This window comes from Mauremys reevesii, linkage group 6 (genome assembly GCF_016161935.1).
Source record: "Mauremys reevesii isolate NIE-2019 linkage group 6, ASM1616193v1, whole genome shotgun sequence".
Lineage (NCBI taxonomy): Eukaryota > Metazoa > Chordata > Testudines > Geoemydidae > Mauremys > Mauremys reevesii.
In genome coordinates, this window is record NC_052628.1 from 77,865,623 (window position 1) to 77,881,740 (window position 16,118).

The 16,118-nt window shown below is 43.2% G+C and overlaps 1 long non-coding RNA gene across 1 annotated transcript; it reads right to left on the bottom strand.

The window, feature by feature from the left end:
- Positions 1-333: 333 nt before the first annotated feature.
- Positions 334-15,692, bottom strand: LOC120408773. Its single transcript, XR_005600957.1, has 3 exons — positions 15,614-15,692; positions 761-937; positions 334-638 (listed from the first exon to the last, which is right to left on the bottom strand). It is a non-coding gene; the product is annotated as an uncharacterized LOC120408773 (long non-coding RNA).
- Between the last annotated feature and the right edge of the window lie 426 nt (positions 15,693-16,118).

Genomic DNA, 16,118 nt, shown 5'->3' on the forward strand with positions numbered 1-16,118 from the left:
AAAAAATATGGATAAGTGGCAAGTACAGGTCCAAAAGTCCATGAATTCTAGTAGTTCTCATGAAAAACAAAAACAACACACAAAAAAACAAAAACATGACATTTATAACAGTCACTTAAAAAACAAGAGTCAGTGAAACAGAATGCTGTCACTGGATAGTGGTTTCCTGCTGCTAGATAAATGCCAAGACAAAGATGCAGCAGAAATAAAAAAATACAGTGTCAGGGTGAAGCCAACATGTTTATTTCCCCCACCCCCAAAAAAAAGATGGGAAAATTTGTTCAATGACTGTTATCCTGACAATGTAATTTCTATTACTCAAAGAACTAAAAATAAAACAGAAACCACAGTAATTTTATTACGAATGAAATTATATGCATTGCTAAAGTTCTCAATGCTGTAATATCTTGGAACTTTTTGTATTGGCTTAAAATAAAAGATCTGATTCTATGTTTCAAGCAGAAACCCAGCAAAGGATGTTTAAAGAAAATTTCAATTTTTCAGTATATGTCACCCATGGAAGATGAGCGGACAGTCCTGGAGACTGGAAACCTTTATTTGTTCTCAGAAGAAATATGAGGTGGGTGAGGTCTGTTGAGACTCCCTGATGTGTTGCTCTCCTGACCAGAACGGACCATCTGTAAGGATAAAAGGTTAGGCAACTGTCCATTCCTATTCCATCTTTAGCCACCCTGTGAGACTGCTCACAAAACAGCACAACAGTTGTCTTTTTATTATGTGTACACTGGGAATCACCTACCTCTAGGTTTTTTTGGTTGTTTTTCCATTAAACCAGCAGACTTGAGATCATCAACTCTATTCACATAGGCTAGCAAACAGCCTGCAGATGAAATACCTTTTATCCACTGTCAGCCTGAGTCAGATTTGAATCAGTGATTTAGAGGGGGAAGCTCCAAAATCCTGTGACTCCTCCAGCCTTCAAAGTACATTAAACAAAAATACTAATACGTGTAAAGCACTTGTTCTCATTGATGGATGTTTCATTTAAACTTTAATCAATAAATAAATACTAGACATCAACGATTGTGATAGGTAAAATCAATGTCAGTCAAATAAAATCAGGAACTAAAATGCTTATTAAAATTTAAGCCTCTTAGTATACATTTCTGTGAGCAGGAAAGCAATGCATTTCCAAATTGCAAGGTATCAGCCCAGAACATGATAATTGTATAAAATGGAAAGAAGAGCAGTTCAACCAGCTGACAATATTCATAATTGTACTGGGTATTATTACTAATACCCAGCCCTCAAATGTACTGTGTATTATTTTGCTTTTTATAGGTCACAATAAAATTTAATAAATGACTGCAGTTGAATATTTTTGAAGTCATTAATGTTCTCTGTGCAAATACATTTGTTGCTTTTAAAGTCTTAAATTATTGTATTACTGTCAAGTAACTTGCAATTAAAAGTAATAAATAGGTAACTAAATTCAATTTATTGATCAGTTATACTACATACTAAAATACAGTAATTTATGCAAAATATTCTGCTTTTTCTTCCTCCTGTCTCTGAGCAACCTATGTGTTGTTCTCCTGAGATATGTAAATTATTGTTTCCATCTGGTTTATTGCCGTAAGGGACTGCTGGAGAATTTAGTTTACGAATGCAGGTATGAATAAAAATGCTGCACTTTACTGGAAAGCCTCTATAAAGGATGGGAGAGAGTCTGTAGTTAAATCCTCTTTCAGCACCCATCCAACACACACATGCAAACACTGGGTGGGGGAGGAGGGGAAGAGGGAAAATAAATGGAGAAGCTCTAGGGCTGGGGGCACTTCTTCAAATCTGTCACTAGAGCAATGATTTGGACTGGAAGAAAGTTACATATCTGCAGATATCAGCCTTTCAGAAATATGTTGGCAGCACTGAACAAAGTCCTATTGATTTTAGGTTGGACAATCAGCTGTGGAAATATTAATTCAGTGGTTTCTCAGATGCTGCATTATGTTCTTTAACCTAATGCAGGAATCTTTCCTTTATTTATTTGGCATGGTCAATAGCTGCCCTAGCGTGGCCATCCTCTCAGGTTAATCCTATTTGGTTGAGCATGTTTAAACCAAAATAATAAAAGGAGAGAGGAGAGGTTATGCCATTTTATAGTTACAATTTGAAACTGCCTCATGGGAAGTTCAACACAAATTTGAATCCCTGCTTTCGGTTCAGAGGTTCTTGTGGCAGCTCCCAAGTTCTACTCTGAAAATGCCCCACTTAGGCCTGGTCTACACTGGGGTGGGGGGGGGTCGAACTAAGGTATGCAACTTCAGCTACGCGAATAGCATAGCTAAAGTCGAACTACCTTAGTTCGAACTACTTCCCGCACCGTGAGGATGGGTATTGACGTCCGCGGCTCCCCCGTCGACTCCGCCACCGCCGTTCGCGGTGGTGGAGTTCCGGAGTCGACGGGAGCGCGTTCGGAGTTCGATATATCGCGTCTAGATGAGATATGATGTATCGAACTCCGAGAAGTCGATTGCTACCCGCCGATCCGGGCGGGTAGCATGGACGTACCCTTAGTCATTATTAATGGATTGTTAATACTAGCTTAATTACTTCATTATTAATTTCTCATTTAACTAATGAATTAGCAATCCTGTTCATTTAGATAGTGTGGATTACAAGCCACTACCATGTAAAAATTGAGTTTGGCAATCTGGAATGATGGCTTCTGACAGCTGATTTAAAAAAATAAATATGCCCAGTCTCTGCATTGCTGAAGACCACAGAAAACCACAAAAGACTGATTCAGTGCATGTTCACACTGTGCATTGGCCCAGACATTGTGTACTAATCTGGCCATTAGTAAGCATAAAATGAATGAAATACCATAAAAATATTTTAAGTGTTCAAAGTACCAATGATCAGAAAAAGCCAAAATAAATATAATTTATTACAAAAAAAGCTGAGCCTGGCTAAGTAGCCCAGTGATAGTTTGAGACATTTGCAAATCTGAACAGCAAGCTTGGATGCCTGTTCCAGACCTGGCAGGAGCTGGAAGTTGCATGGGCAATGCTCAGGACTTTACACCAGCTGAAATGCTGGCCTGTAATGCAGCAGAGCACTGCTGAAATCCATGGCACTATGGTGCGTTCCACCAGCTGGCGATCTGGCTCTTAAGGTGCAACTGATTAATGCTACTGAATGACAATTCCTGCTCTGCTAGGAACAGCATTCTAGGCTGAAAGACACTCCTGTTAACAAACAGGCATTGTGCCTCCTCAGGAAAGAAAGAGACCTTTGATTACAGTGTGCTTTTTAGACCCAGCCCTCAGTAGGCAAGAATATAAAGGTGCACCAGGAATTGCCCCTTTTTTAAGGAAAATTAGGAGTCATTGTAGCACCTTAGAGACTAACATTTATTTGGGCATAAGCTTTCATGGGCTAAAACCCACTTTATCAGATGCATGGAGTGAAAAAAATACAGTAAGCAGGGGATATAGATCTATATCATCTATCACAGCACATGGAAAGATGGGAGTTGCCTTAACAAGTGGGGGGGGGGTCAGTGCTAACGAGGCCAATTCAATTAAGGTGGAAGTGGCCTATTCTCAACAAAGGGGTGAATATCAAGAGAGAATCATAGAATATTAGGGTTAGAAGAGACCTCAGGAGGTCATCTAATCCAATCCTCTGCTCAAAACAGGACCAGGACCAACATCAACTGGGTGGGTGGAGGGGGGAATTATTTTTGTAGCCACTTCCAGTCTTTATTCAGGCCTAATTTGTAAACTGGATGCCATCAAATTAATTCTAGTTCTGCAGTTTTTCACTGAAATCTGTTTTTGAAGGTTTTTGTTGTTGTAAAATAGCAATTTTTAAGTCTGGTATTGAGTGTCCAGGGTGATTGAAGTACTCTCCTACTGGTCTTTTAAAAAAAAAAAAAAAAAAAAAACCCTACCATTGCTGTAGAGTCAGTGCCTCTCCAGCAGCATTAATAGTGAGCACCCTGGTGGTAGACAGGCTGCTACATTATTTAAACATGTTCAGAGTGTGTGCGAACACTATACTGGTTAAACCTCCAGCACCCTAGTACTACACCAGTGCTCTCCCCATTGCTAGAGGAGTTGCTTCAGTACAATTGCAATGGAGGACAGTTTAAAGAAAAGTTAGAGCATAGAGACGGCCAAGGAGGCACAATATCTCCCCAGCCTCCCCATTGTACAATGGGATACATGTGATGTGCCATGTTTTAGCATAAGCCCTCTGCAAGCTACTATAGAAGAGCAGGTCCATGGCCTTGGCTCCTACCCCACCTCCCCTAACTCCTTTGTTGGAATGTGGGCTCTTGGATGTCACATCAAATGAGCAACCTTTACACTTACTTAAATGCAGGGATTCAGACTATGCACAGGAAGAGTTGGCTTTGTGTCTGACCTCATCTGTGGCCCTGCATGAGAGAGATTGGGTCCTAGGGTTAGACGGGACCACAAAGGTCATCTAGCCTAATCCCCTGCCAAGATGCAGGATTTGTTGTGTCTAAACATTCAAGACAGATGGCTATCCAGCCTCCTTTGGAAAGCCTCCAGTGAAGGAGCTTCCTTAACCTCCCTAGGCAGTCTGTGCCATTGTCCTAATGTTCTTAATTAGAAAATATTTCCTGGGATTTAATCTAAACCAATTGCTGTAGTTTGGACCTGCCCTCTGTGGCAAGAGAGAACAACTTTTCTCCTTTTTTATGGCAGTCTTTCAAGTATTTGAAAATCACTATGCTATTCCCTCCCTTTATCTCTTTTCCAAACTAAACATACCCATTTCCTTCAGCCTTTGCTCATATCGTTCGCATTCCATCCATTTGGTCATCTTGGAAGCTTGTCTCTGGATCTTTTCCAGTTTCTCTGCATCCTTTCTATACACCGATACCAAAATTGGACACAGTACTCCAGCTGAGGTCTAACCAGCCCTACTCTCTAGGCCTAACCAATCCTGCTCATTTATACCAGTGACTTCACCAGAGTTACTCTGGAGCCACATCAGTGTAAACAGGGCAGAATTTAGTCTACAGCTCTCAAGAGATGCCAAGCTACTATACTAATCCAGAAAGCCACTGAGGCCCTTGCCAGACATCATTTGTGTGGGACTGGGAGGCACTGTGAAAGAATTTATACAATGGCATTCTTTGTGGTGCAGAAAACCTGAGAGGAATCAGTCTGTCAAATGCACAGTTTTACTGAGCCAAACAGCCCTACAAGTCTCTAAATAAAGATTTTCAAAAATTCAGTACATGTTTATTTAAATACGTTAGATGTCAAATTGTTGCAAAGTGCCTCTTCACACTGTAGACTTTTTAATAAGCATCTAAACGTATTGGAAAATGGATATTTAATATATTTTTATTTAACTGCAATACACGCCTCAACTTGCTTTTGGGCTAGTGGTCAGAAAAAAGGATCCTGGAGGTCTTAGATCTCTCCTCTGTGCTGTAGGCTTGAGTAAATCCTTTTTTCTTGCAGGATACATCTAAACAGCAAACAAACATCCAGAGCTGGCCCATAGCTGCTGATGCTCACAGGACTCAGGCTGCAGGGCTGTAAAATTGCTGTGTAGATATTTGGGCTTGGGCTGGACCCCAAGTTCTGGGACCCCACCAGTTGGAAAGGTCCTAGAGCCCAAGTTCCAGCCCAAATGCTCAATAGAATGTCAACTTTTCAACACTGAATTTCAAATGGACTTTTATAGGAATCATGAATATACAATAGTGCCCTCTTATAACAAAAATAAAAATATTTTGCTAATGATTTTTGGGTCAGATCCTGCCCTGCAGTATAAAGACATGCAACTTTGCAGAAGTTAGGCAGAAAACTCCTATGAACTTGAACCCATGATGTTTCATCGAAATAATCCTATTGGGTAGGCTTGCTTGCCTTGCAGAGTACAGTGTAGCTTTTCTGCAGATGTCCCATGATCCTGAGTGAAGTGCTATAGATGGTGGAGAAACTTCAGAGTCGGTGGAATCAAGAGGAGCTCTCATGGCTTCCTGCTTCTCTCTGAATCTCACTTCCTCATGTTAGTTAGCACAGCTCCTTCCAAAGCTGTCATTCCATTTGTTCCCCAGCCGAGCTTGGGCCAAAGCCCCTTTGGGGGTGAAGGTCTTAGCGCTCAGAGCTGGGTTCTGTGTGAGGTATTGCTGAATAGAAGTATCTGAGGGTTTCGAGGAGGATTATGTGTTTGGCTCTTCCCATAAAGCCATGCCTGCCATCACAGCAGAGCAGAATCCATCTAAGAGTCATGTCTTTCTCCCCCCATCCCCCAGGAGAAACAAAGTCACATGCCATAGCATAAAGCATGTCTGTGGACGGTAACACCCCACATGCTCCCCCACCCCAGCTAGGTGTAGTTCCCATAAACAGGAAGACAATCTTTGGCTTGAAGGGTTTGAGGTAAAAAAGCAAGCCACATTTTTAAGGGTGGAGAGAGAGAAACATAGGCTTTTTTTTTTTTTAAATCAACTATCTTTTCTGCCACAGAGGATAAAAGACTAGTATAAGTAAGAGCAGAATTTGTTGACAGCTGGCAAATACATGTACTTCAAGATATTTTTTTAAAGTCAGTTTTCTAAACAGCTCATTGTAGCTGGAATATATGGTGACATGTCTAATATCTCATTTTAGGAGTTTCTTAATTACAGTCTGGCTCCATGGAACCTTTTTCAGAAATATTTCTGGGAGATTTCACTTCCATGGGCTTGTCAATTACTTGACTTTCATTTACAGGAGACCCTTCCGCCTCACCCCCCGCCCCGCCCCGCTTTGAGGGAAAAATCTCAGTCTCCTATAAAAGACAAATGTCAAAGAATAATTGGATAAAATGGTAGCATAAATCTACTGGCTAAGCAAATCAGCTATGCTAAACTTCTGTCAATATCTGATGGCAACCTTCCGGCTTCTGTAAGTAGAAATTCCCTGCATTGAAGTTTAGATTCTGAAACTTGAGGCAGACATTTATTATTCTGTAGACCTTGATGCTTGTGATTGATGTCAGTTTTGGAGTTTGTTAAGAAGAGTGCTGACTATAGAACATTTAATGAAATGTTTCACTAAAGGCTGCATAAACTATTAGTTTTTTTTTTTATTAGGATCAGCACATTAAGAGGTTGGTGGAGGTAGATCTCTGTTGGGCATCATGACCCATTCTGTCCGTTAGGTTCCTAAACTATTTGATCTTCCTGGTTAAAGCATCATTTCTATATTTGAAAGATGATCTGTTCATGAAATAAAGGTCCTACGTCAAGAAAAGGGGTATTGGTTATAAGCAGTTTAGAAATAAAAACAGAGCAAACTGCATAGCAGAACTATTTCTAGTTCATAGTTCCCAAATGTTGTATAACTTCCCTGAATGTTTATCCATTAGTTCTAAGCCTCCCGGTATACCACGTGACCATCTGGTAGTTCAGGTCCACGTTTTAGATTTTTGGAAAGCAGACAAAGCTTTACAAGGCCTGTAACTGTACCAACGTTTGTACTGTGGAAGCGCCTAGAGGCCATAACTAGGTTGGGGGCCCCAGTGTGCTAAGCACTGTACATGCATATGGTAAATGACAGTCACGACACCTAAAGAACAGGAGTCATCATTTACTAGGTGTGAATACAATGCACAGTACTCATGGAGGTGTCCAAGTCCTACCACAACATATTTTTACATTAACCATTTTCTTCTGTGGAAGAGCTCTGACCTTGCTCCTGTGGGTCCTGCACTTCTAGGCGGTTTATGCTAGCCTCAGTGGCTCACTGTGACCCTCCACGTAGCCCTTCTCTCTCTAGGGCCAGGGTTACAGTCTACTGAGCTCTTTTCATCATAGGCCTGCAAGGAGGTTGGTGAGAGAACTCCCACAGTCTCTGTTCAGCCTCCTGTCCTGACAGGGACCTGACTTCCCCTTCCAGGAGATGTTCCTGTAGTAGTGGGTGGGGGGGAACCCAGCCCCGCCCTCTACTCCGGGTTCCAGCCCAGGGACCCTAATGGTAGCAATTGGCAGCCAACCTTTCACTGCCAGAGTTGCTACATTTCCCTGGGCCACTTCCCCACAGCTCTCCCACTTCTCTCTTCTTCACCCTTACCTTAGGGCTCCTTTAACAATGTTTGAGGGTGTCTTCAGTAACCAGCCCTTCAGCTGCATTTCCTCTCCTCTGGCTCCCTGACACCCCTGCCTGACTAGAGTGAGCCCTTTGTATAGTATCAGCAGGGCCTTAGAGTCAGGTGTTCTCATTAGCCTGGAGCAGCCCCTGCTCTGGTCAGTCAGGGAACAGAAAACTGTTAATCCAGTGGCCAGTATATCTGCCTTCTGCTACACCCAACTGGCCTGGGTCTATCACACTTCCCAGATGTGCAATACTTTTGTGTTACAATAGAGTCTAAGCAATTAAACCAACCAGACAGCTTGAAATGGAGTGATTAAGTGAAATTAAATTTAAATTACAATGACTCCCAATATCATTAACATAAGTCAGGGGGAGAAGTTAAATAGCTTCCACTACTGTAACCAAGGCCCTGTGGTGGCCAGTATGCCCCAACTGGGAGGAGAGATGTTCACATTAGTCCAAGGAGCCTTCTGCTCCAATGGAGGCTGGCTGCAGCTCAGAAAGGAAGCAGGGTTTGCTATGGAAGGGATGTTGCAAGGCCTGACAGATCTGTGGATTGAGTGTTTTTCCCAGGCAGCATCTGCCAGCATGACACGACAATTAAATTAAAGCTTCTGTCCTCTGGGAGGATGTTTTGTTTGTTGTTTATAGTTAAAGTCAACGTGACTGTTATGGGTACATGCATTTCCCACAGTGTCTGCCCTGAGGACTGGATTCTTCCACTCTTATGCAGGATGAACAGTTCTTCGCCCCATGAGTAGAGTTAATGGGACTGCTCAGAGCGAGGTACCACTCAGTGAGAGTTAGAGTGGCAGAATACAGCCGTTAATGATTTTAGATCTTTCATGGTTTGGAGATCTGTTAAATGCTAGACAAAACCCATAGATGGGGATACCTCCAAAGGAGTACTGACGAGCATAATTCCTCTCTAAATTCCCCTGTTGCACTGGGGTATGGGATGTGGAAGGGTAATTTACTTCACTCCTTTTCAGGCAGCGGAATACTCCCCATCCCTCTGCTGGCTGGTGGGGTGAAGGGAAGAGACAGACCTCTACTCCTACTGATGTACTGTCCTGCAGTTGGGCAATAAGCACCAGTTGTACATAGAATTCCAAGCCTGCTGTGGCCCAGAATCTAACAAAGGACAGTGTGGTTCCAGTCCACATTTGTCTCCTCCAGACAGCTGTATCAAAAATCATATGCTCTTACCCTCAGCAAGTTCAGGAGCTGTAGCTTTTCTTACACCACTTCAGGATACCTAGCTTGACATCAGTGGGACCTTATTCATATTTGGAGTAGCCACACATGTAAATAACTGCTTGTAGAACTCAGCCTGAAGTCAGACTTTGGACAGGAGTGAGAAAATGCTTACAGGATAGGCTCCTTATAAAGAGTCTAAAACTCCCCATCTTTTTATAAGACATTGTTTAAAAATCCTGACTTCAGGCTCAGTCCCAATCTCATCTGTGTTTCTTTCCTTTGAAGATCTTCGCTGAGCTTCAAGAAGCCCCATGAGAATCCATGTTGTTAGTCAAAGTCTTGGGAACAAACAAAAGCTTAAGGCAAAATACATATACGCTTACATGTGTTTTAGCTACTTGACAGTACACAAGACCATTGTACATTAGTTGTTGCAACCAAAGCCATTATGAGAACATCTGAAATTGTCTGTTAACATTGCTCAAGGGGTTTAGATTACATTGCACACCTAGCACCAATAGAGGTTTTTCCTCCATCCCTCTCCACAAGTTAAATCAGCTTTATCTTCTCTAGACTGCAGTTCCTATTAGTTCAGCCCTTCTGATCTCATTTCAGGATTTTTGTTTATTTTACTTGTTAGTCTCCCTTGATATTTTCTGAAGACGTACTTTCTTGCGGGAGTGTGGAGAGCAGGTCTTTGTAGAAGTGTTGTGTATGTACTTTAGGCCCAGAATATTAACAGTTCAGTTTTAAATAACTGGATGCAACAGGGGTTTAGTAACAAAATTATGGAGCCTTTCAAACCTGTACCAGGAACTGAATAAAAGCCCAAATTGGTAGTGGTTTAAAGTTATATTTTGCTGGCTGTTTCATGGCCATATGAAATGATTTGGTGGCCTCAGTCTGATTCCCAATGAAAAAGTGTCCCTGACAGTTGGCATTGGCCATCTAGGCAGCCTCAGAAGGGATGTCAAGGACTGAATGGGCATGAAAACTGGAGGACTCCCACAGCTGATCTTTCAAAGCCAAGGTTGAGACACATTGGTGAGGCAATGTAAGGGAACCTATCCTGTAGATTTCAGTTTCCAATTCTGTTGGTTCACTTTAAAAAAAAAATATATACATGTTTCTGTGAGAATCATAAGCAGCCAAGGTAGGGTTGCATACGGCACTTAAGATGCAACCACAAGTGGAATAGGATTATTTTAATCAAGACTGGAAGTTTTTCTAAGAATTCCTCTGGCCTGTGTTATGGAAGAGGTCAGAGTAAGTCATCACAATGATCCTTTCTGGCCTTATAATTGGGATGACCAGACACCCCATTTTTAAAGGGACAGTCCCAAATTTAAGCCCTCCTGCAAGAGTCCTGACTTTTTTCTTAAAAATAGGCAAATTGTCCCATATTTTCTGTCTCTTCCTGCCTCCCCCCCCCCATACTGGCAGGTCCTGCTGCTGGTCAGATCCCTGCTCGCCAGCCACCCACCCACCAGCTGTGAGTTGGGGGCAGAGGTGGAGCGGCCGACCATGGGGGTGAGCATGCAAGGCTAGTGGTGGGGCAAAGCTGCAGCACATGGGGCCAGCTGCTCCCCCTGCTGGTCCACCAGCACAGCCCCCGCTGTATACCAGCTCTCGGCCAGCAGGCCCTTGCTCCCTGTTCCATTTCGGGCCAGCCCTGGCTGTGTGCTGCAGTGGCTGGTGACTGCGGGCAGGCCTACGCAGGCTGGTTGAGTCGCCTCTGTTGTCCACCCATCAGCCCTTTATTTGCTTCCTCCTCTTGCTGTCCTCTCCCTGCTTTGCCCCTTCACACACACCAGCCCTGCTGTTCCTCCATATCCCTCCCCCCGGCAGGGCACATCCTGCTTCCAGCACTGTGCAGAGAACCAGCCCCTGGTCAGAGTGCTCAGCTGACCAAGAGCCTGGCTGGCTGGCTCCTTCCTTCTTCCCTCACTGCCTCTAGCTGGGCCAGCACCCTGGGAAAGCCCAATACCCTCCAGCCCAGGTCACTGGCCAGGAGGAGCCAAGCCCTATATGTGCCAAAGCCCTGCACAGCACTGGCACAGGGAAGCCTCTCCTCCCCTCAGCTAAGCCCTGCAGTAGGCGGGGGGGGGGGGCGCAGAAGTGATTTCCAGCCTGTTCTCACCCTGACCCTGCAGGCTCCATAGCACCCTCTTCTCCCCCTTCCCTCACCATGGGTCCTGACCCCAGGTAGTCCAGAGCTACTCTATCTGCTAGGTACCCTACCCTGATGAGCCACCTCTCTGGTGGAAGCCCCTGCAGTCAGGTTCCCTGGTGCACAATGCATCCTTAGGGCTTAACCTCTTCCTGCCCATGCTGTAACTGGGGACAGGAGGCAGCTGGGTTAGGTCAGTGGCCAGCAGCAGCCTGGAGGTGTTAGCTGTCTTTTGACCCTGTGCAGGCAGGAAGGGATGGGAGCTGCTTCCAGCCACAGAAGGTGGGGGTTGGGGGGGGGGGGTGAGAAATTATAAAAAAAAAAAAAGAGAGAGAAAGATGATCTCTGCAAAGACACAGACCAGGTCATCCCTGCCCCACCTCCTCCCTCCTATGCTGGAAGCAGCTCCCGTCCCTTCCCTCCCACACAGGGCCAATAGGCAGTGGCTGGCCACTTTCTGGTGTGAATGTTGGCAGAAATCTGGAGGAGGAGGAGAAGTATGTAACCCTGCATGGGGCCCCCACCCCATGTGTTGCCTCAGGAAGATATGGAACCAGGTACCAGGAGAGACGGGTGCCCAGCAAGCCAACTATGCAGAATTTCTTTTTAACAGGGACTCAGTCAACTTGATATTAAACGGTTGTACTGCATAGTTCTGATTTGATTGCCGTTGAAATCACTTGAATAGGAGTAATTTTACCAGGTGTCCATATTCAGCATAGAGAAATATAGATTATAAGTAGGGTGACCATGAGTCCACACTTACGTACCTCCTTACTATTTGTTATTTGAATAAAAAATAACTTTAGATACCCTTCACTCAAGAGTGTTTTTCCAACACTGATGGGCAAAATCTGCAAGTTCTAGCTGTCATGTAACAAAGTATTGTGATTTGGATAGCTATTTGTGAAAGGCAAACCTCTGAAGGTTCCAAGTTCTGTTGAAATCAGAGCTCAAAGCTTATATGTTAACGAACTATCCATCTCTTAGATCTGCAAGAGTAAGCCAGAAACACCATGAGAGAAGCCTTCCTGGTAGTATTTTGACTTTCCTACTAACTAGACTTGATTCTCAACTTGCACAGGAGGTAATGATTGACCAAGGTGCAAGGCAGGTACAAATACTATGCACTGGTGTAAATGGCTACACAAGGTGCAGGACAGCCTGGTATCAGCCAGAACAAAATATAGATGTAAGCAAAAATAAATGCCAACAGGACTGATTCACCATTGTGCTACTCCAGTTTTATGCTATTGAAACTCCAGGCAGCATGTATCATTCAAGAGCCATCTTGTCACTGGAGGACTCTTCACAGCTGTGCAGTAGCAAATTACAGAAGTATTATTAGCACCTGATCAGATTTCTACTTAGAAATCTATGGAGACTACACTAGTGAATGGGTATTGTTCACCATCACCCTTCATCTCCAGGAAGAAGTAGAGTTTGAATCCCCCAAAGCTATCTGTCAGAGGAAGCACTTTGCAGGGTGGGGGACGGCAAGGAGAAGGGAATGTGCTAAAATAGGAGGATATCATCTTGTGCCTGCTGAGTCAAAAACATTAAATTTATACTTCTGACTCAGGGTGTCTGCAGTACACAGCAAAAAAGTGGCAGAGAGTGTCAGAGCCCAGGTCAACAAACTCAGGCTTGTGATGCAGGAGTGAAAAACAGCAGTGTAGATGTTCAGGCTCAGGTTGGAGCCTGTGCTCTGAGTCTCAGTGGCCCAGCTTCAGTTGAAATATCCCTGCTGCTATTTTCAGCCTTGCACCTCAAGGGCAAGTCAGTTGACTGTAGCTCTGAGACTCTACCCTAAATTAGTTCATATTGTAGCCCAACAGGGGAGAAATAAAATGACAAAATAAAATAAAGTTTGGAGAAATCTGAGTTAGGAAAAACAATGTAAAAGCTATATTCTGATCTCTTGAGAGTACTATATTGTGGCTCTGCATGTGTTACACTTCTTGCATTTTCACCCGGTTAACCAGGCAGAAATCAAGAGCAATTACTTGGAATCTAGCTCATCTCCTCTCCATTAGCCTCATTAAACATTTGAGATCTGGACTCCCAGTGACCATTTACTACAAGTGGAAATAATTATACTAGTCTCCTGTAGAAAACAATTTTACTGGGACAAACATCCCCTCTTGTAATAAAATTCATTGTCAGAGTCATGAAGCCAGTAAAGCACTACAATGAATTTGTGCTGAAGACAAGCAGCTCTCTAACAGAGACTCTGGCTGAAACATCCAGAAAGTAGCAAAAATAATAAGTTTAAAATGCAATTAAAACCAAAGTAAATTGTGCTTAAAATTATTATTGTTGGGGACCAAAAGCTGGAAGAGGCATGTGCCTGCCTTTAATACATGTACAGAACACCAGAGTTAATATGCTTGGTGCCTGCTAAAAGGCCAGAGTCTGCATTAGTGGCATCAGTTTGTTGCGGAGAAGTTAACAAAAACAAAACAGGGACAACATTTTCATATTTAGCAGCCTGAAGCAAGTCTCCTGAATCCAGATTTAACTCCCTAACAGCTGATTTTCAGAGTTGCTGCACACTTGTCAATGGGGGGGCTGCAGATGCTCAGCATGTCTGGACAATCTGATCACTTTTATTTAGAAACCTCAATATTAGGCACCTAAATCCATTTTAGGCACCTAATTTTAGGCATCATTTGAAAGTGTAGGTTTACATTATTTTGTTCTCTGCTGCTGTAAAGCCAGGCAGATGATTATATCATATCAAATATAATTAAATGCTGGACTGGGACTCAGGAGACCTGCTCCAACTTTGCCACTGGGTGACAAGTCACATCGCCTTTCTGTGCCTCAGTTTCCCAGTCCGTAAAATGGGGATAACAATACTTCATTTGTAAAGCACTTGGAGAGCTACTGATGAAAAGCACAATACAAGAGATGGTATTCTGCTTCTCAGCGCTTTGCTAGCATCAGTATAGCCAGTGTACAGGCAAGGAACTAACTCAACCAAAAGCTTTGTTAGTTTCCAGTCCACTGAAATAGGATAAAGTCAGTAGGTGTTTTATCAGTGGGACATAGTGCTTGCTCTTGTCATGTACAGTAAGTGCAGAGATACACATATGAGTGCAAGGTCAAAAATGATCAACAGGAAGGGCAGGGGAAACCTGCTCCTGCATTAATGCATACTTGACAGTAAGCAAGTGGGCACACAATAGGTTTAAGATTTAATTCTGTTAAGTGCAGAGGATTGTGCCTATTGTGTATCATCGTGACTGTGCATAGTCTAGTCAAACTAGTGCTGGAACACAGCCACCTGGGACTCCATACCAGGCATTACACAGTGATTTGAAACATTAAAGCCAAGATATTTAGAAGGGGAAAAAAATATTGTCAATTATCTAATAGAACTGAAAACTATAGAGCAGATTCTGATATGTGGAAGGGTAACATCTTATTCCACAAGTAGTACCATTGACTTTAAGTAGTAAGGTGCTACTCAACATCACAGAGAACAACAGGATCTGGAGATTCTATTATATACATACACAAAAAATGATCTCCTACATAAACCTGCATTAATGTGTCACTAAGGTTGCTGGTGACCATTCTTAATTAACACTAAATACAAGAAATTCTGGAATCAGTTGTTTCCCAGACTTTTAAAGTTACTTCCTCTTCCATACACATTACAGTAAACATCCCCATCTAAATATTAATAGGGCATCTTTAGTGGCAGTCATAGATTAACTTTGAATTTGACTTCAACCACAGCCCTGAGCAAGAAGTGATGCATAAATCCAGGAGTAGTCCTGGAAAGTGCTGTGATTCAGATACATACCTCTGAGGAACAGGAAGAATATATAACTGACTAATTCCTCCTCAGCATCCTCCTTGCTCTTACAGAAGGAGTTAGTAATTTACTCTGGCCATTGCTACCTGCATAGCTCTGGCTCCTCCCCACCCAGTCTCTGCCCACCTACTCCAGGGAAAGAGCAAACAAATGAGTAGCCTTGATTCCCCTATATGCCCAGACCCACAATCCAGGTAACCCAAGACATAGTGTAGGAGAATGTCAAAGGGTGCCTCTCAAGCTACCTTGCAAGCAGCACTGCCTAGCCTGTTTCCATGGTCTCCTACTCACAATCACAGTCTGTTACTTTTTCACCACATGTACCTTTAATCCTCAGTTTCCTGGCTTGAGCACAGGGAGCCTTTCACACACAGCTTTCTCTCCTACACACAGCTCACCCTCTAGGCTTCTCTCTTACTACCTGTTTCTTCCAATTATATACATTCCCCATTCCTAAACCAATTACCTCATTAGCCCAAATGTCAGTAATCCCCACCAGTAACAGATTGATTGCATGCAATTAGTCCTATAGGCTTCTCAATGCTGCAGCAAGCTCAGCAACTAGGGTGCCACAACTCGCCCTCTGTCACAGAGGGGTTCTTAATCCCTCTCACTCTCTTCTGCAGACATTTAGTCTGAGTCACCATCTAGCTAGCCCCTGGCAGCACACAGCAGAAATAGATTTAACTTACATAAAGTGAACAGTGTTGTGGAAAAGTAGAGCACCAAGTTCAATACAGCATTCCATAGTCTTGTGAATATAGTACATGAACTCAATGAGAACACGGCTACCACTCTGAAATCAGTGAGAACGTGCACTCTCTAACTG